Genomic DNA, 20828 nt, shown 5'->3' with positions numbered 1-20828 from the left:
CTCTATATCGTCAATGAAACGCAACCAGCTATGGGGCCTTAATGGTGCTTGAAGTAACAAGTTGCGTTCCAGTCTGCCCATGAAGACATTGGCATAAGACGGTGCCATTTTCGTACCCATAGCAGTGCCATTAACTTGCAGGTAATGTTCTCCATCAAACATGAAGTTGTTGAACTTGAGAACATGTTCAAGGAGCTTAGCAAGGGACTCGGTAGAAGGAACTTGTATGGATCTACTATCCCAGACTTCTCTACAGGCTTCGATACCCTCATCGTGCGGAATATTGGTGTACAAAGATGTGACGTTCATAGTCACGAGGAGGGTATGATCTGGGAGGCCAGTAGAGGTGGTTTATTACAATACATGTTTATATATACATTTTTTAAAATTGAAGTTGGGTTGGGCTGGGTGGGAGTGTTATACCTTACTTCAGTTTACTCATAAAATTATAATTTCATTGTGTGCGCTAAAGCGCACTTATGAAATTTTCAATTTTATATCGTAAACTGAAGTAAGGTATAATGATGTATTGTTTAAAGCCCATGTACATTATAGTTTCAAAACATATTCTTGAAATCTGTCATTATCATCATCAACAATTGTGTGCGATTGTAGAACTTCCTAAATGTTTCACAAGATTTCCAATTTCCATTGCTAACAATCTTTTCAATAGATAACCATACTTATTGGCCTTCGAAGTACTTGCCCTCCTTGTTGAGTGGGTCTTGAACACTGAGACATCAATTCCTGACAGGGCCAAAATATTTTTTTAACCATTTTGCTATTTTGCAGGATCTAATCGCTTTGTGTGGTTTTATGAAACTCACAAACAGCTGTGTTTTCTCTGCCCTAATAATTTTGGATTTATTCTGACATGGTTTCCCCCATTTTGTTCAGATAAGCAACAACTGTTGTGTTGTCTGATTTTATGTGAATATGAATGTTCTGCTTTTGTCTGAATTGCAAACTGTACTGCCTTGAGTTCCAATACATTGATATGCAGCTTTTTCTCTGAAGGGGCTTCCAGGCCCCCCATCTTTTAGTTTTGATTGAGACATACTGCCCCCCCCCCCCCAATCCTGTTTTTGATGCATCTGTTTCTACAACCAAGTCTGGATTTGTCAACATTCGAATTTGTTTTCCGTTCCAGTGTTCTAGTTGCTGTAGCCACCAGTTTGTCTCACCTCTGGAGGTCAAGGGCAGGATTATCATTTGTTAATAATTTATTTGTGCTTTCAGCAAGCATTTTGTGTGGAACATTTGAAGTTCCCTCACATATAGTGAGGCTGGGATGGCAGCTTTGACTGTCGCATTCAGTGTCCCTATTAAACTTGACAATTTTTGTATTGATACTTCTGTTTTGCTTATCATGTCTATACATTTTCTTTTGATACTCTCTACTTTTGTAAACAGAGAGTGTTATCTCCATTTCTAATGAATTTATTGTTAGACCCAGAAATTCTAATTGCTGACATGGAGTTAGAACTGATTTTTTCCAGTTTATCAACCAGCCTAGATTGTGAAGCAACCATAGAAGTGTGTCTCTGTCTTTTAAGAGCCCTTCTTGTGATTGATTTAGCAACAATATGTCGTCTAAGTAAATCACGAGTCGGACTCCTATGCGTCTCAATAGCGCAATGATTGGTTTCATTATCTTGGTGAAAAGTCTCAGACCTGATGCCAGCCCAAATGGTAGACCTTTGCCCTGTAGCATCCGGTCTTTGTACTGAAACCTCAGATATTTTCTGTGGTCCTTGCAAATTGGTATGCAGAAGTAAGCATCCTTTAGGTCTACTTTGCATAACCAATCCCCTTTCTGTATCAAGTTTTTGACTACCTGAAACCCCTTCGTTTGGAAGTGATTGTTAACTACAAATTGGTTTAGAGCTTTCAGATTGAATATCGGTCTCATTCCCCCATCTTTCTTGGGGCGGACAAATAAATGACTGACAAATTGACAATTTGTCTCTGTCTGAACAATCTCCACTGCCTGCTTGACTAGAATCTCCTCTATTTCTGAGTTTAGAATCTGCATTTCTTGATTTGATAATTCTATTTGCTTTGGTTGAACCCTCTGAATTGGTTCTGAACTGAATTCTATTTTGTACCCTGAAATACTCTCCAATAAGTTTTGATCTTTTGTAACCATTTCCCAATTTTCCTTCAATACTTCTAACCTTCCCCCCAGGTGTATTTCGTGTTGACAAATTTCTTTGACCTTGAGATGTGCCACTGCCGCATGTAGATTGTTCAGACTTGAGATTTTTTCTATTTGTTCTAAGACGAGAGGAATGCCCTCGATAATTTCCTAACCTGTTCTCCCCTGATCTGGGATTCTTTGGAATCTTGAAGCCTGACTGCCCAGGTTTTCTGTTATTTTGGCTGCCCTGTTTTGACGTCCAAGTAAATTGTCTGCCCCCACGATTTCCATACCCACGTGAGGGCCCTGCACGAAAGGGCTGCTGGGACTGGTCTGTCCTCCTTTTTTTCGACTGTATTTCTTTTGAGATCTCTCTTGCCCTCTTACGACTCTTACTTTTGCGATCTAGTGCCTTAAACACTTTATCCCCATAAAGCACTTCTCTTTCTTTGCTGAGATCATGCTCATTAGTCTTGAGGTGTTCTTTTGCTTTCTTTACACCTTTCATTATCTTGGCCAAAACATTGACTCGACGCTCATATAGGCAAGTAGCATTTGCCTAGCCAACCAAAACAACAGTTTGTTCTATGAGTTTAAGTATGTCAAGCACAGTAAACTCTGTGTTCTCCTCCTGAGTTTTCCTGGCCCCATCAACTGCCTGCCAAATCTTGGCCAATGGTCCCATAATCTGACCAATGTTCTTCTGAATAAATGACAGACTTTTGTCTTGCATTTTTAAAAAAATTCATAGCATTATAATCTATGAAATCCTCCACAAAATCATCAACTTTTGGAGGTGTACAGAAAGCGTTGGCAGGCACAGGGGCTGCGTCTTAAATATTGCGTTTAATACTGTCCTCTGTCAGATGCTGATAAAAATATTTCTGACATTATGTAGCCATGCTGCCTTCAAGTGAAAATGAATTCTCACCTTCTGTAGGGTTAAATTTCTCAAATTCTGCCTTCAGAGAAATGACATCAGAATTGTCCACCAGATCTGGTTCTTGATGGGTAGAGTAATAATCATCGTCAGAGAGATTAGAACTCTCAGACTCCTGCCCCGATTTATACGGGTCCCTCCCCGAGTTGGAACGTACATGGCTATCCTGCCTATAACTCATGGTGAAAATGCACAACGTGCCCTCATAAAATCACACAACGTGCCTAAATAATAATGCACAACGTGCATAAAGAAAATATGGAAGCTTTGTTGATAATAACAAGCAAAAATATTCGAATAAAAATGATTTTTTCTGATACAAATTTATGCTGAGAAAAGCGTCTGCTCGTTCGCGAAGCTAGCGGAAGAAGGAAGTGTTAGTATTTTTACATCTCGATCCCGATTACTTTTAAGGGCTTGTGAATCGAGGAAACGCGGAAGAATACATCTTTATACCTTTGTTACAACGCACTTTGAAAAATTACGCACTTTGAAAAAATTTTTCAAAGTGCGTTAAGTTTTGGGACCAGGTTAACGCACTTTGAAAATTTGTTTCAAAGTGCGTTGAATTTGGGACCAAAGCAACGCACTTTGAAAAATTTTTTCAAAGTGCGTTAAAACTGTACATCATAATTTTACAGCATGTAAACATTTAACGCACTTTGAAAAAATTTTCATGAAACAAAAGGAATTAGACTTATATTTTAGAAATAGACAACAGTATTATCCCCTCGCAACGTATGATGGGATATAGTGATGCGATTATGTGTGTTATTACTTTATGTGTATGTTAGTTTTTTTCTGTGTGGAATTGACGTAATTTGTATCGGGATAGATGTCAAATGATTTACTGAACATGCTTTTTTGGGAAGGAATGCTCCGCTGTGCGGTGCCCTTACTTTGATGTGTTTCTTTCTAAAAACTAATGGATTGAAGAAAACCAAGAAACGGAAAACGAAGAAAAGACTGGCTGAATTAAGGTCTATCAGCTCAACTCTTTATCATTCCCACCCAGATATATCTATTTCTATAACTCGTTACCTTAAGTGTCAATGATATTTGAAAAAAAGAGCATTCTAAATACAGTATAAGCATTGTACAAGGAAGTCTGTAGTAAATCGAAATTTTGTTCTTTTAAATCTCAAAGTCTATTTATGTTCATTTTCAGGAAAATCAGAATATTAATTACTAGCTGTAAATTCCTTATTTTTCGTGAGTGTTTTTTTTATCGCGAACTGGCTCTCAAACGTCAAATCGCTAGAATTATAATTCGCGAATGAACGGTTAATGAACAGATTTTGCATAGATTTAAGCATCAGAAAAATAAAAGCGAGTAATATTTTTTTCGCGAGTGATACTTCCCGCGAAATTACGCAGAAATTAAGTCCTCGCTTATATTAAGGAATTTACAGTACCTGTCTGCTTTTCGATGTTAATTTGATACCATATCTGATAATCTCTCTGTTAAACTCCAGGTATTTAAAAACACAAGTTTTGCCAAAATTATAGAGTTATTTCTCTTTGGTATCCCAAATAAGTAAGGTTTTATGAAAATTCATATAAATATCTTTAATTTTTTTTTAGAATCATAAGGTTTGTATAGCATCTCATTTCGTTGGAATGTTCTTTCCTATGATTCTTTTACTATATTCAGTGTCATGTAACTTTTGAGAATTGACTAAGAGATAGGCGGAAGAACAATACTATCGTTCGTAGTTCTTTACGACATTGAATGTTGACCTTTTGACCCCAGATTCAAAAGGGGTCTTCCTAAGGCCACAGGGATTCTGTTATGTTAAATTTCATTGCAAATGTTCAAAGGGTTGGCGAGATATCTTGTGGAAACGAAAGCGTTACAGAAAGACGGATGGTCGGACAGCTAGACGGACGGACTGACAGATAGACCCAAATTAATATCTCCCACTTTTCAAGCGGGGGACAAAAAGTATCAAATCAGGTTCAAATGATAATTTATCATACCTAAGATTTGTAGGAATATTGACTAAGCCATGCAGAATTTTTTTTTTTCAAAGTGCGTTAATATGGTCGATATTAACGCACTTTGAAAAAAAAAATTTTTTTTCAAAGTGCGTTAACCTGGTCCCAAAATTTAACGCACTTTGAAAAAATTTTTCAAAGTGCGTAATTTTTTCAAAGTGCGTTGCCACATACCTTACTTAAGTTTACGGTATAAAATCCGTGATTCAAATTGTTGAATTGTTAAATCCAATAGTGTCATCACTCAAGGCAACGCTATTTCGGCCGCAGTGTAATACTTTTAAGCGAGATTTGCGATAAAGTATCTCGGGAAAAACAGTCCTTAACTATTTTAATGACCTAAACTCATAGCTACTACTTGATTTATTTTCATAATTTTCCAAAAATCGTGTTTAGAATAAGAGTATTGAACAGGTAAAATTATTGTCATGTAACAAACTTGCAGCTATGAAAATATAATACAGGTCCACAAATGATTACATACATGTAGTTTGATTTTGAATTGAAAAGGAATATGTATCTATATATAGAAACAGGTGATTTCCTTTTAAATACTGGAGTCGGCCGCGTCGTCGGTAAGGCAGCTATAGCTCTTTATATTCACTGTATACAAAGTGCTAATCGAAAATCTACTTGATTTGGATCACTAGCTATATTTGTTTGGATCGTTTGAAGTTTCTGTCTGCACATTTAGACAAAAATGTGCTTTTATATATACGTTTTCTTACTGATAATAAAACTACTTCAAACAATATGAGACTTCTTCTTGGTATATTTTAAGATTGTCATATTTATGTTTCATCTACCCCTCCATAAACATCGGTAGCAAGCGTTTTTCACGCATCTGATGGTCATTTTTCGACTAATCATCCACTGGAATGGAATGTTGACATAATTTCAATAAAATATTTATTGTAATTTTCAATCTGAATCTTTATCAAACGTAAGCTATCAAATTTGACCACAAGGTCTTCTTTATAACTTGACAATTACATCAAATTTGAACCTACCCAACTTTTCCAGAGCTATTTTAGGTTTGCGTGGAAAGTATCCAGAAAGATATCTTTGTTGGCATACTTTTCACTTGTTTCGAGCATACATATAGCATTTAGGCCTAGTGCAATTACGTAAAAAAATAATTGACGTTACTTTGTGTTTACAACAGTACTGTACAATATTTTTCCCCAGACTCCTCTTACATTTCAACAATGTCCATGATAGGTCTATGTGTCATATGCTCACCTTGAGTGTTTTATGCTCAGTCAGTGAGTGTGATGCATATGTATTTATATAAAATAAAGAAAACGTAGTGTGGCCTTAAGTTACTTAGGTATAAATGAGAGTACAAACACACAGGCACCTGACGTTACATTTTTTTCTTTTTTGATAATTAAATTCTTGGTGTTCGCTGTATTTGATTGGATAAACAATTATTTTATGTCGGATAAAATGGATTGTCTACATCACAATGACATATGCACTCGTCAAAATGTATCAACCCACCTGACATTACGTTCAAATTTTGTACTGTTAGAACAATCATCTTTTTTTCTTACACCAAATGAACGAAAATCAAATCATAAGCAATGAATTTAATAGATACCCATTTTATACGGTATATTTAATTTATTTAAGGAATGAACGAAGCGGTTTATAAAAAAAACGTAAACTGTAATGACGTTTTAATTTCGTTAATTTTAAATGTTTAGTTCATTTTTTCATTCCAGAATAAAGGATTTCACCAGCATAAATTTCTTCGGGAAACGGGAGGGGGTTACATTGTTGTCCATAACGCCGAAAGATCCAAACAAAAAAACCCTACTTTAGGGTTGGGGAGGGGGTCGGCTTAATTTTTGGACAAACTACATTCTTCAATATATATTCTTATTTTTTTCATTTAACATATGACAGTCATTCATCAAGAAAAACATACCAAATGAAGAATTTTAATGTCGCTCACCAATTATACATGCACTATTGTAAAATTTTAAACAATTTTAAAGATCGATTTCAACTCTAAGACTTTACATATTCACATGGTTTTGTAAATATTTAAGGGTTTATTATTTGTTTCAAAGTTTTGATCAGAAATTAACGATTTAAACGCATTCAACTTCAATGCCGCTTCGTTCATTAACTAATTTCAATTTAGCTAAATAGGCGTGAAGAAGAGATTGCATAGAATATTTAAAATGTTTTCACGTAATAATAAGAAAACAAATGGTTACCACATTTCTCAAAAAAATACATGGAACTTTTTTTTTTATAAAAATCATGGCATATCCGTGAAAATCAATTAACTTCCTAAACTTTAATTCTTTTATCGTAGACTGACTGTTAAGTGAGTTTGTGTTTCGGGGGGGGGGGGGCAAAGTTATATTTTGATATGGTTACTTTAATATTCTTAAAGGTCAAGATAGGGTAACAGCCGAGTAAGCCCCCTTATTTCATATAAAATTAGAACACTGGTGAAATTGTGATAATTTGTAGTTAAGAAGTTAAAATTATGCTTGCTTTAAGACAAGCACTAATTTTGACGCAAAGCCAACACGGGAGCCTCTAGAGGGTGCAGAAATAGAACATTTTTCCGAATTTCCTTTTTTCTGGTGGAATTTCATTATATTTTGGATACATTTCTTTTCCGAAAGCACAAGCTTGCCTATCTGAGATTTTTACACAAAAACTGGATCAGTGTATAAAATATATAAAGAAGAAGGTATGGTTTTAGCTTTATTGCGCCCTAAAAATGTGATGACATCGAAAAGTTTTTAGACTGGCTTAAATGTTAGGTAAATAATAACTCTTATAAATAAGGGAAAAATATGGCATGAAACTTTACCATTTTGCAAATATGACGTCATTAATGTGAAGCATTTCTCTATTTTCAACAGAAAAAGCCTCAAAATGCCACTTTCAAGGGTGATTTTCCTTTAGAAAACAATGTCCACAGCCGTCGCCCACGTTAATGTTTTGATATTTTGTGCAAAATTCGATAACAAATTACATATCTCAAGATTTTTGTGGGCGACGGCTGAGGACCATATTATCTGAAAGAAAATTCCATAGAAAACTGGTGTCTTCTGCAACTTTTTAAAAAAAATACGGGAAAATGCACATGTTTATGACGTCATAATTAGCATTTAAAAACACATGAGAGAAAAATGACTTGTATGATTTTTCTGCATTGAATTTCAATTATTTAAAAATCATGAGTTTTCATCTTTTACACCAGTTTCATTTTGAAGAAAATCACAGGGCAAAATTTGTATGGAAACCATACCTTCTTCTTTGGTAGATAGGCAAGCGTGTGCTCTATATTTTTTGAAAGAAAATGTGCTGTAAAATTAATGAAAATTTGTATAAAAAATGAGAAATTTCAAAAATTGACCTATTTCATGACCTCACTGTGACCGCTGTATATTCTGAATCTTAAAACTAACACTCATTTTGTGGCGTAGGTGAGAACAGGTTTTTATGGGTAAACAGTTGGATCATTCTGAAAGACATCCAAAATTGGGGGCCAATACTGGTCTTACCCTATCTTATCCTTTAGTGATTTGGAAAAAAAATTATCAGGTTTTGATTCCCTAACCTATTTCCGCTTTTCTGGATCTGTCTATGGGGATATACTGAGTAATGCCAAATCTTAATTGAACTTTTATCTTCATAGAATCTGTTTCAGATTTTTACTTTTAAGTTCTGATGTCTGATGATAGTGTGAAAATAGGTGAAATATTACAAAAAATGCATTATAATCTCTTTATCATAAATTAATAATAGAGAGATAAAAGTGTATGTGGCGAGGAAAATTACCGAAATTTGTTTTAAGAGATTGGATCAGGTGGCTAGAAGGCGTAAGCATCCCTGGTTGATCGATCACATCCGCTGTGAACCCTATGTATTGATCAAGTAAGCGGAGCATTTCGTGTTCATATTTAGTATAAAAACAAAGGTGTAACAGTTGGGTGAAAGAGGTAAGCCAAAAAAAAGACCTAACATAAATTAAATGATAGGTTGAAAAACATTATTTGTCTCACCAAATTCGTTTCTTTAAAGCAAACTGACACACAAACATCAAGAAGACACCGTAGCATATCGTGGTCAACGCATTCAGTCTTACGCCTATTACGAGCTTTTGGAAAAGTTGGAATAGTTTGTGAAGCCTTTTTTTCCGTTTTACATTCCTTTTAAACATAAGTGAAAATATGATACTTGTATTTATCATTAAGTTATTAAATGACATATACTTTGTATTATACTCCCCCTATATAAACGCCTTCATTCTTCAAGAAGTATTCTACTCAAATCAAACATAGCATTTCTTAATAAAGGATATGGAAATAACGAACAGTATTCAATGTCAACGTCCATTAAACAATATACAAAATAAGAGCAGAGCAAACACGGACCTCCGAAACGTTAGAGGTGGGATCAGGTGCCATGGAGGAGTGAGCATCCCCTGCTGACCGGTCACATGAATCAATCGCGGCAGAACGCAAATTAAGTATTGCACAAACATCAGCAACGATAGCACATTTCATCAAATTCTATAATTATTTATTTCTGTTTAACTTCTTTCGACTGATAAATGTTTCTCTTGTGATAAAAAATGCCAATATTTTTTTCAAAACTGTTTGAATCGCATTAATTTTTATCAAAAAACAATAAATAATAATTTCATGCAAATCACAAAAAGGAACAGAAAAAAGTATAGCCATTGCAAAAATATGTTGCAAACATAGTATAGCATTCTTTCAAAACAATAATAGCTACACTTCTCCAAAAAGCGTAATTCATAGAAATCAGATGATGTTTCGTATGTGAATTGAGGCAAAAGCTTGGATACAATAACTTTTACAACAGAACATAGTTTGGAAAAAATCAAGAACAATTGAAATAATTCAAAATGAGCAAAAATCCCATTTTAACTCAGTAAATGAGAACAATATCGAATTTCTAACAAGTTTCAACTGAAAATTTTCTCAAATCAATTTACATTGATTCTATAAAGGTTTAATAAGTTTCTTAATTTCTTAAAGTTACTTTTACTCATATTTTGAATGCAGAAGTTTTCTTTTTTTGCATCTGAGTACCCAAAACAATATAGCAAGTGATCCAAATCAAGTAGATTTTTTATAAGCACTTTGTATACAGTGAGATTGGTAAATTATACTTACTTGTGAAAGTACTCTCTATATGCAGTTCTGATAATTGCTTTTCTAAGGCATCTGAGCAACCTTTAAACAATGAAAACTTTACTTAGGTTTAATTTACAATTAGGAATATTAACGTATTTTTACACCTATTTGTTTTCGTCCTGTCATTTCAATGTTATTGACAAATGTAGAAATGCTAATAAAGAATGCAAAGAATTTAATTAAAAATTAGGGAGAAAAACATGATCGAATCATATCGCTGTGCAATGGGCAAATATACCTGTACAATAATCTGTCCGCAATCTGTAGCATTACACAACTCGTTGTTGTCTCAAATACTTTTTATAGTTTCGTTAAAGAATGAAAGAAAGATTGAACCTATGAATACAGTGAAGTGTTATATAAAAGTTACCTTTCCTCTCTCGTTTCCTTGTCTCTTTAATTTTACTTAATGCTGTTTCAAGGTTCATTAGCTCTCCATACAGTCCTACAAGGACATCAGCAATATTCTTCTGGACTTCATTTTTCATTAACAATTGTTTCAGCTCATGTGGTTTTTCCGACCCTTGAGGCTTTTCCTTTCGTGCAAAAACTACACGTATGAGCGTGTTTGCTAGTGCCTTTATGTCATCTACTTTGTTAAAACTGGAATCTTCTTTTGTTAGCCCAAAGTCTCCAAATTTAACTGTAGCGTCATTTTCACTTCTAAAAACTATGTTCCATTCATGTATGTCATGATGTACGAGATTGAAAGAATGAATATATGATAATCCTTTTATCAATCCTTCTAAAAGTTTCAACTGGAAGAAAGGATCAGCATATTTTGTCTTATAAACGGATTCGTAAAGCGTTCCTCCAGTACAATACTCCATTTGCAGTACATAATACTCTTTTTTGTCAAAGTGGAAGAAACGTGGGCCAAAGAAACAAACTATGTGCTTACAGATGCCATTTGTACACAATGTTACGTTATATTTTATTTCATTCAATTCTGAACGTGATCCATGAAGAATTTTTAGTGCAATAGACCCAGGAAATGCTTTATTGTCATATTTCCAATTTGCACTATAAATGGTTCCATATGAACCTTCACCAATTTTTCTTATAATGTCATATTCCTCCTTGAAATCTTTAGCACTTTCGATAAATTCCTCAACCGCCGTTTTTGAAATGTTCTCCGGAAACTGAAAGAAAAAAATAATTGTTGATATCAGCATTAACAATTCTCAGATCATGACATAATGTTAATAGAGATTGTTCTACTGTAAACCAACTTTTATTCGCGTGCGAGAAATTTTCGCGAAGTTCGCGAGGGCCTCGTTATCGCGAATATTTTTCGCCGCGAAAGGGTTTTTAAAGTGTATTTGTCTTTTAACTACAGATCCAAAAAGGCTTGATCGCGAAAATTTATCGTCGCGAACAAGTTTATCCCTAGTAAATCGCGAAATAAAGTCGTCGCGAATAAAAGTTGGTTTACAGTATCTGACGTATCCGTATACGTATCCGTATCCGTATCGAGATATGATAGGCATCTCGATCCCGATGTCTCAACCATTTAATACAATTCCCGTCGCTGTTTGTGGTTAAATAAGCCACAGTCATGCATTGGAAAATAGCAAATGGCAATTTTTCTATTAAAAATACTAGACTGTTGTAAACCTTTATCATTTCGTAGAAAAAAAGAAAATGAATAAATTCAGTATAAAATATTTCATTTTAATTATTTTGTTTTAAAATTAAATTCATTTTGTTTCAAAATATTTGTAAGATATCTCCTTTCTCATTTTCCTCTCGCTTAATATCAGGATATTTTATTGATATATTCTGAATTTGTCATATACCTTTACACGGTATAACGGTATACCCCCCCCCCCCCCCCCACACACACACACACTGAAATACAAAATACGTTATCATCAACGCGATTGATAAAACCCTGTAGCCGTTTTTAAAGAGACTATTCAAACTTATTTCATAATTCGCTTCAGGACCGTTACAAGTATTGAGTATATGCATTGAAGAGCCTGTTCAACTCCCTCCTTTCCCCTCCCCTCATATTGGCGTCAGAAACAAATTGAAACTGGGGGGGGGGGGGGGGCTAATTGAAAGAGAAAAATATAAGTCCTGAAAAACCCTGACATGCAAAAAAGTACTTAAATACATGTACTATTTTGTGTGTGTGGGCGGAGGTGGGGGGAAGGGGGTCGAAATTTTTTCATTGCCATTTTTTTTAACTCTACCACTTACTCGTCTTTGACTGCAAAAGAACATGCCTTTTGAAAGTGGAAAGGGAGCTTATCCTAAGCCTGCAGTCCCCCCCCCCCCCCCTTGTTCACAGTGAAGAGAAGGAACTGCCTCAATGTAGCCAAGAAAAAAAATCACGCATTAAAAGAAAAATTACAATGATGAAATACATGTATCAAAGTTTTTCAGAGCTTGCTTTGTTCACTATAAACTCGATCATGTAACTTTCATAAAAAGAAGTTAATATGCAAATAGAATAGTTTAAGAAAGGAAGATATATCGTAACCTAACATTTACTTTTCTCCCCCTTTATCGACAAGTGTTAAATCAATCGAGAACTACATATACTGCGTTTAATCGCAACCTTGCAAGAAATTGTACATAATCAATTCTCAAGCTCCTTGAAACCCTTGATACGCATAGGCGTCAGAAGCGGGGGTGCGCGGTTGAATGTCGAAGCCCCCCTCACCCCCACTGTCTTGCAAAGATAGACATTAGACATAATATAGGCATTTGAAGGTGGGGTTTACCTTTTTTGTTGGTTTAGCCCCCCCCCCTTTCTATTAACGCCCACCACTATTTGCCTGCGCCGCCCATCGACCTACAATTTAGGGAGTGTGTTTAAATTGCCCAAGAATTACCAGCTATCCATTTTTTTCTGGAGAACTATGACCATCAAATACGATTAATGGCATAGAAGATAATAAAAAAGGAAAAGAGGATGGATGTTTTCAGTAAATCCCCCATACACATGTGTTTTGTAATATGGTGAAATCTTTCCCAGTTAATGTAAAATTACATGTTTTTACAATTAATTTACAAGTTTGAGATAAAGAGGTTTAACTGTATATATTATTATATATCATTGGGGATTTGTCGTGTAAAATTCTTGTAAATATTAATGTTAATTTTAGAATGAAGAATAAATACCCTAAGAGAGAGAGAGAGAGAGAGAGAGAGAGAGAGAGAGAGAGAGAGAGAGAGAGAGATTCGAACAATTTTCGAACAATTTTCTACACATTTAAATAATTCAAATCATGCTTGTTTTTCTAATTTTATTTTTAAACTTTTACTTCCTCCCCTTCCCCCCCCCCCCCCCCAAAAAAAAAAACATGATGCATAAGGCTTGTACAGCAATTGATATGTTTTTTATTAAAGATATCACACTACATATCATTTCTTAGTGAATGGGGTTAAAAATCAAACATGAAACAATGGAAATGTAACCAGATTGTTAAGACATCGGGATCGAGATGCCTTTCATATCTCGATACGTATACGGCTACGTATACGGATACGGATACGTCAGATAGAACAATCTCTAATAGTGGGTGTATCCCGCACAGACACTTATCCAATACAGATATCGAAAATTCTTATGGAAAGCTACGTTCGAATTCTCAATAGGAAAGTAGGAAAAAAGCAATAATTCAACTCTGTAGACATGCACCTTGAAAATAAAAGAAAAATAATAGATACGGATATACTTACAGTATTATGTACGTCTCGGCTTTTACTTGATTTTCCAACTCGATCTTCGGCTTCCGCCATACCTTTTATTCAACCAAAAGTGCTCATTCCTCTGAAAAATAATGACGTAAGTTAATTATCAAAAATTAAATTTCATCAGTTCAACCATTTCGAAATATAATAATTGAATTTTTTTGATTTTGATGTTAATTTATTTTGGTAACCACATTGTTAATTGCGAGGAGATAATTTTTCAAGAACCTCATTTTCTAAAATTATTCCTTCATGGCATCTGATCCCACTGTTACAAAGCACTTTGAAAAATTACGCACTTTGAAAAATTTTTTCAAAGTGCATTAAAATTTGGGACCAAGCTAACGCACTTTGAAAAAAAAAAATTCAAAGTGCGTTAATATCGACCATATTAACGCACTTTGAAAGAAAATGTAAAGATGGGTCAATATTTCTTCAAATAATTGGTATGATAAATAACAGATCCTGGTTTGATAACTTTTTTCTGATAAAGTCACTGTAGGAACTGAGATATTGACGTTTTAAATATTTAAGGGTTCGATAAAATAAAAGGGAAATTTAAAGGGTCTTGATAAAAAGAGTGACGATTGTTTAAGTTCAATAATTCGGGTTTTTTTTTAATGTACTTTGTTTATTTTAGATCAATGCCTTTATTTCCTGAATAAATTATGAAAACATAACATCTGCCTTGCTGCTCGGTTACAATAATAAAAAAGGTAAATTGTTCAAAACTATGAAAATTATTTCTCTTTCATACGTTTTACTGTACTTAAAATTATCTAGTTTTTATCTGTTTTAATTAACTCATTTATTATTGAAAGTTTTCAACGTCATACCAGTTGGGTAAATACATAATTATATGAATGCTTTGAGTATAGCGTAGACATCGAGACTGGGCGAAGAAACAGGGGAGGGGATTGGGGGCTAAGCCCCCCACTTATTTTGGAAAGATATATACATCGTATAAGCATTGAAAATGCAGCATACCCTTTTTAGGTTTATTGCTCCCCTCCCCCGTTTGTTACCGACACTTATGTATTGGAAAGATTTAAGAATTGAATTCATATTTTATGAATATATAATATGAATTCAATGCTTATATTTACATTCTCTAATTTTCCTTCTTCATAATTGCTAATTTCGTTAATTTTGAATGTGAATTTAACGCCTTTCAAAACTGACACGGTTAATAGACGTAAGAGCCGTTTGTGACGTCAGATGACGTTGCAAAGTTAAGTAACGAAAACAAACATTGCGAGGGAAAAAGTGACAAATGAATTTGAAACGCACATTTGTAGTATTTTTACGTTAATTTAACTTGAATTATAGTTTTTAATTAAATTAAGTAAAAACATTGTACATTTTGGTGGTCCCAGATTATAGAAAAATGCATATACAATGTAGGTCCTACTGTGTATTCTAACGCGCGGTAACAAGGTTTCGCGTGTGTTATAGAAATTGAAATGTCGTGGATTTCTAATGAATTTCATAAGGAAAAATACACGGAATGTAAAAATAAAGATTTGGACTGAGGTATCTTAAACCTGCGTTCTCCTCTTTTCGACGGGAGTAAATCAATTCATTTTTGAGGTTAAGGTTAGGCTTAGTTTTTTGAAAGATAAATAACAAATAGAATCTTTCCATGACAAAAATATGATTTTTTTCAACGTTAAGTATCTCCATGGTAAAATATATTGTTGTAAACGCTTTTTTCAAAGTGCGTTGAGTTGGTCCCAAATTTAACGCACTTTGAAAAAATTTTCAAAGTGCGTAATTTTTTAAAAATGTCCCACATACCACCTCTAATGTTTTGGAGGTCCGTGTTTGCTCTGCGTCTATTTTGCGTTGTTTATTGGACTTTTGATCTGCTTGTTATCTTCATATGTTTCATTGTAACGTAGGCTTTCATTGTATTCACTGTGACAAGACATTCAATTTGAAATGAAAATAATTGATCTTTTGACTCCGACCTTAGAATTTGGCTAAGTTTGAAAAAAACTTTAATTTTGATCATAATTTTTGAAGCGTTACTTTACACAGGTGTATTCCTTTGGAGAAGACATATCTTTGAGAAAAAAAAGATATGACTTTAGAGATTAATTTGCATTTGAGAAAAAACCGCCATCAAGGGGCATCAGTGTTTCAAAAATACATCTTCTTATAGTAGCAGTATTGCCTTGATTCTTGTGTTGAATTTTTTAATATAAATACACTTGATTGTACTTGATTCATTCAATTTTCTTGCTATCTATCAGATGAAAATATTAACTCATTACATGTGTGATGTTATACATAATTCACATGGCTTCGAGGGTGACATACCAGAATATTTGCCCCGATGTGACAGGAAAGCCCTGGAGTGTTATGTCACCCGATGCCAAAGGCAGAGGGTGACATAACACTCCAGGCTTTCCTGTCACCGAGGGGTTAATATTCTGGTATAGTCGCCCGATAAGCCATGTGGTATATGTTATATGACATTTTGAAAATAAAAAAAAAATAAATCATTTAAAATCGTTGTAATTTTCACAAATAATCCAGAAATGCTTTCTTGACGTTAAGAATAACTCTTAAATGTTTACATTTGCATAGCAACCGACGTCATAACATCTCGAACCCAAGCAAAAATGCGTAACGTAAAAACACGCGAACGTGATCGAAAAAGTGACATAACTGTTTCCGGCGAGGGGTGACATAACTGTTTCCGGTGTGACTCGGCATTTTTCAGGGTTTATAACGAAACTTATTACTTTTGTGATATAATAGGAAAACGTATTCAAAAATGCTATATCATATATATATATATATATGTTTTGATAGTATAATCTTTGAGATCGAAAACTTTGCCAAGTAATCAATAATGCATAGATGTATTTGTATTTATGTTTTGTTGTGTATCATATCATATTTTAATCAAGTTTTATAAATACGATGTGTTCACTTTAATTCTAAATTTGTGCGAAAATGATCAAATTGTTAAACGATTCGAATTTATCTGAATTGATGCAGAAAGTATTTCTGAGGAGGATTTCCAATAATTGATATAAGACAAAATATTTCCTTAAAACAATGCATGATTATTAGAATACTAGTATCACTAATGAGAAAAAAAAAAAGTCAGCATATGGTACTTAAAAAAAAATTAAGGTTCATATTATAAAATAATATTTATTGATCATTGGCAAATCTAACTGGAAGCGTGAGGTAAGCTTTTCTGATAACATTTTGTCCGACGTCCGTCTGTCTGTCTCTCCATCTGATCGCCTGTCTGCTTGTAAACTTCTCACATTTTTGATTTTTTCTCAAGAACTGCTGGGCGAATTACAACCAAACCTGCCAAAAGAATCCTTGGGTAAAGGTAAGTATGTTCAAATGAAGGGCCACGTCCTCTTTAAAGGGGAGAGAATTGGGAATCAGTGAACATTTGGTTGCATGTTTAAAAAAAATCTTTTCAAGAACCACTGTGCCAGGAAAGATAAAACTAATGAGGATACATCCTCAGGTAGTGTAGATTCAAGTGTGTTTAAATCATGCCCCCAGTGGTAGGGCGGGGCCAAAACAGGCCCAAAGTTAAACATAGAAATATAAAGGAATTTTTTAATCTTCTTCTACAGAATAGCAAAGCCATAATTGATCAAATTTATATGGAAGCATCCTCAGGTAATGTAGATTCAAGTTTGTAAAACCAAATCAACGCACTTTGAATAATTTTTTTCTCAAAGTGCGTAAATATCGACCATTCTTTGAAAAATGTGCATGGGGTAGGACAAATTTTTTGTACATCTAAGGTAGATAAATAATTGAACCTGTTTGGTTATGAAGTCACTTTAGATGATGTGGATACTTAAAAATTCTAAAGAACTTTTGGACAATTTAAAATCACAAGACTTTACAAAAATCAACAGCATAAAAACTTACGACTTTTCAACTTTATACACAACAATTCCCCACGACAAATTCAAATCCAGGCTTTTTGATATCATTGACAGCTGCTTCTTCAACAAAAATGGAACTCGTAAGTTTACTTACCTCGTCATTGGTCATTTGAAAAATTATTTTGTTAAAGCAGATTCTGATTGCACAAATTAGTACTCTGAAATTGACTTCAAGAAGATGCTTGAGTTTCTGATTGACAATATCTATGTGGTTTTTGGAGACCAGGTATGCCAACAATCTATTGGAATTCCCATGGGTACAAATTGCGCTCCGTTATTAGTTGACTTATTTTTATATTCAGTCAATTTACGCAAAATCTTTTGCGTGAAAAGAAGAAAACACTTGCTGTGGCCTTCAACTCGACATTGAGATATATCGACGAAGTATTGTCAATTAATAATGATAATTTCCATTTCTACGTCGACACGATATATCCTGGTGAGCTTGAGATAAAATATACCACAAAGTCCGACACTTCTGCTTCATACTTTGATATTTTACTTGAAAAAGACACTAATGGTAATCTAACAACCAAGCTATATGATAAACGTGATGACTTTAACTTTTCTATCGTCAACTTCCATTACTTATGCAGCAATGTACCATCATCACCTGCATACGGAGTATTTATATCTCAGTTGATTCGATACACAAGAGCATGCTCTACGTATGAACAATTTCTTAAACGAGGTAAATAATTGACAAGCAAGTTGATGAAACAAGAATATCAACAGTCTCGTTTAAAGTCATCATATCGTAAATTCTATGGTCGATACAATGACCTTGTCAGCAAATACAATTTATCATTGAATGAAATGCTGACTGACGTTTTTCATACCAATTGTTAGTCCATTATTTATACACTGAGTTGACCACGGATTTTTTGCGTTATTTCCTGATTATGCCAACGAGCACACAGCGGGTGTGACCGGTCGGCAGGGGATGCTCACTCCTCCATGGCACCTGATCCCACCTCTGATGTTTCGGAGGTCCCTGTTTGCTCTGCTCTTATTTTGTATATTTGTTTAATGGACATTGAGATTGAATACTGTTCGTTATTTCCATATCCTTCCTTCAGGGTGTGAAAGACAGCGATTAGGATTTTTCCATACTTTGAAAATTCTTTCTCTCATAGATGTTTTTAAAACTGAACTTGATTTTTCCTGTTTGCATGCTTTTTATATAAGCTAAAATTTATTGAGAGTTTTCAACGTCATATAAGTTATGCAAATACATATATTTGGGTGTAGCATAGGCATCTGTAAAAGGGAGTAGTCACAAAAATGTTTTACAAAGATATACATAATATAGGCATTGACAGTTGGGCTTATCTTGGGGGGTGGGTCCACATTCAATTTGCTACCGACGGCTACGTACTGTACAATGTATAAGAAAAAAAGAGTGGGGTTGAGATTAGAGAGATTGAGATCTTAAACTTGAACGCGTACGTGTACTTGTATATGCATTTTGACGTACAAGTCCACGAATTTTTTTTTATTTTGAGAGGTTTAGTTACACGTTTTGCGACAAACTTGTACGGTTTGTTTTGTTCTTCGACCTCATGACGTCAAATTCGACCTGTAGCTAGAAGTTTAGAACGTGTAATGCACTGTCTACACTAAGACATAAACTAAAATTATCGTTTAATTTTTAAAAAAAATTTTCTTAATTTGATTTTTAAGCAACTAAAAAAAACAATGTCCCAAAATTGTTAATGAATTATAATTCGATGATTCCATCACAATCTTCGCATTTTTATTAATGAAAAGATAAACTGATACCAAGTAGCATATTTATTTTGTACGAAGAATTGATCTGAAGAAGATTTTGCCCATTCACCCATTAAAAATCCTTGGTGATATTTTTCCTTAATGTTACATGTACTCTTTATTCAAACGCAATGTTATTTATTTAAATGCATCCTAACACCTATATATTCTTTAACAATTTTTTTAAATATTTTCTATAGATAACACATTTAACAAAAATATAACCCTTCACCTATTGTGTTTAAAATAAAAATATGTAATGTCAAGTGCTTGTGGTGATTTTATCTTATAATTGAATAAATTTCCCTTGTATATTAGCATTAAAAGTCTTGTAAAGAATAAACTCCCAATTTTAACAAAACATTTCAAAGTGCAATTTTTTTTTTCAAAGTGCGTTGCCACAATGCTCTTTGCCTTTTGATAAATAAACTTTAAAAGGAAAAATAAGTTTTCGAAGTTAATTTTGCTTTTAAAAGCATTGAAATTCAAGTACTTTATAAGAATTTTACAGCCACATAAAAGCTTTTCAAAAATATTTATTAAACAGCATTTGATCTATAAGACTCAAGAAAAAACTCTGTAGGCAACTGAAGCATTTATATATAAAAACTAATTAAAATTGATAATTTTCTGCCAATTTTGCTTCAAATTACCAACATTTTGTATAGCTATCTAACATAGGAGGACAAAACGGTACAAAGATGTACAGAAGAAGATGGAAAAATGAAAATGTACACATTATAATTACTTACAGCGATATTGACAAGGTTGAAGCGTTAAATAGCTATTTTGCTTCGATTTCGTCTTCGCATGATGTCGAACCTGAATTACCTGCCTTTTCTTTATTGAGTACTAGTGTTCTTAATAGTATTGAATTAGTTGAGCAGGACATTATTTATATAATTTCTATTCTCCCTGTGAACAAGGCCATAGGACCTGACAATATCAGTCATAAAATGTTAAAAGCTACCATTTTTACCATTTTTAGCGTCTCTTTTCCCTTGTGTCTTTTGTTTAACAGATCTTTAAGGGACTGTGTATTTCCTAGACAGTGGAAGGTAGCTTATGTACTTCCTTTATTTAAAAAAGGTGACCCATCATTATTATCAAATTATAGACCTGTGTCATTATTAAGCTGCGTA

At 33.9% G+C, this 20828-nt stretch overlaps 1 pseudogene; it reads right to left on the bottom strand.

Annotated features, from left to right (window-relative positions):
• Window positions 1-1865: 1865 nt before the first annotated feature.
• Window positions 1866-3493, bottom strand: LOC134281441 (uncharacterized; annotated as a pseudogene).
• Window positions 3494-20828: the final 17335 nt, after the last annotated feature.

The sequence above is a fragment of the Saccostrea cucullata genome, unplaced genomic scaffold (genome assembly GCF_032062105.1).
Source record: "Saccostrea cucullata isolate Sc308-1 unplaced genomic scaffold, CSIRO_AGI_Scuc_v1 ctg5795, whole genome shotgun sequence".
Classification (NCBI taxonomy): Eukaryota; Metazoa; Mollusca; class Bivalvia; order Ostreida; family Ostreidae; genus Saccostrea; species Saccostrea cuccullata.
This window is presented reverse-complemented; position numbering and strand designations above follow the sequence as displayed.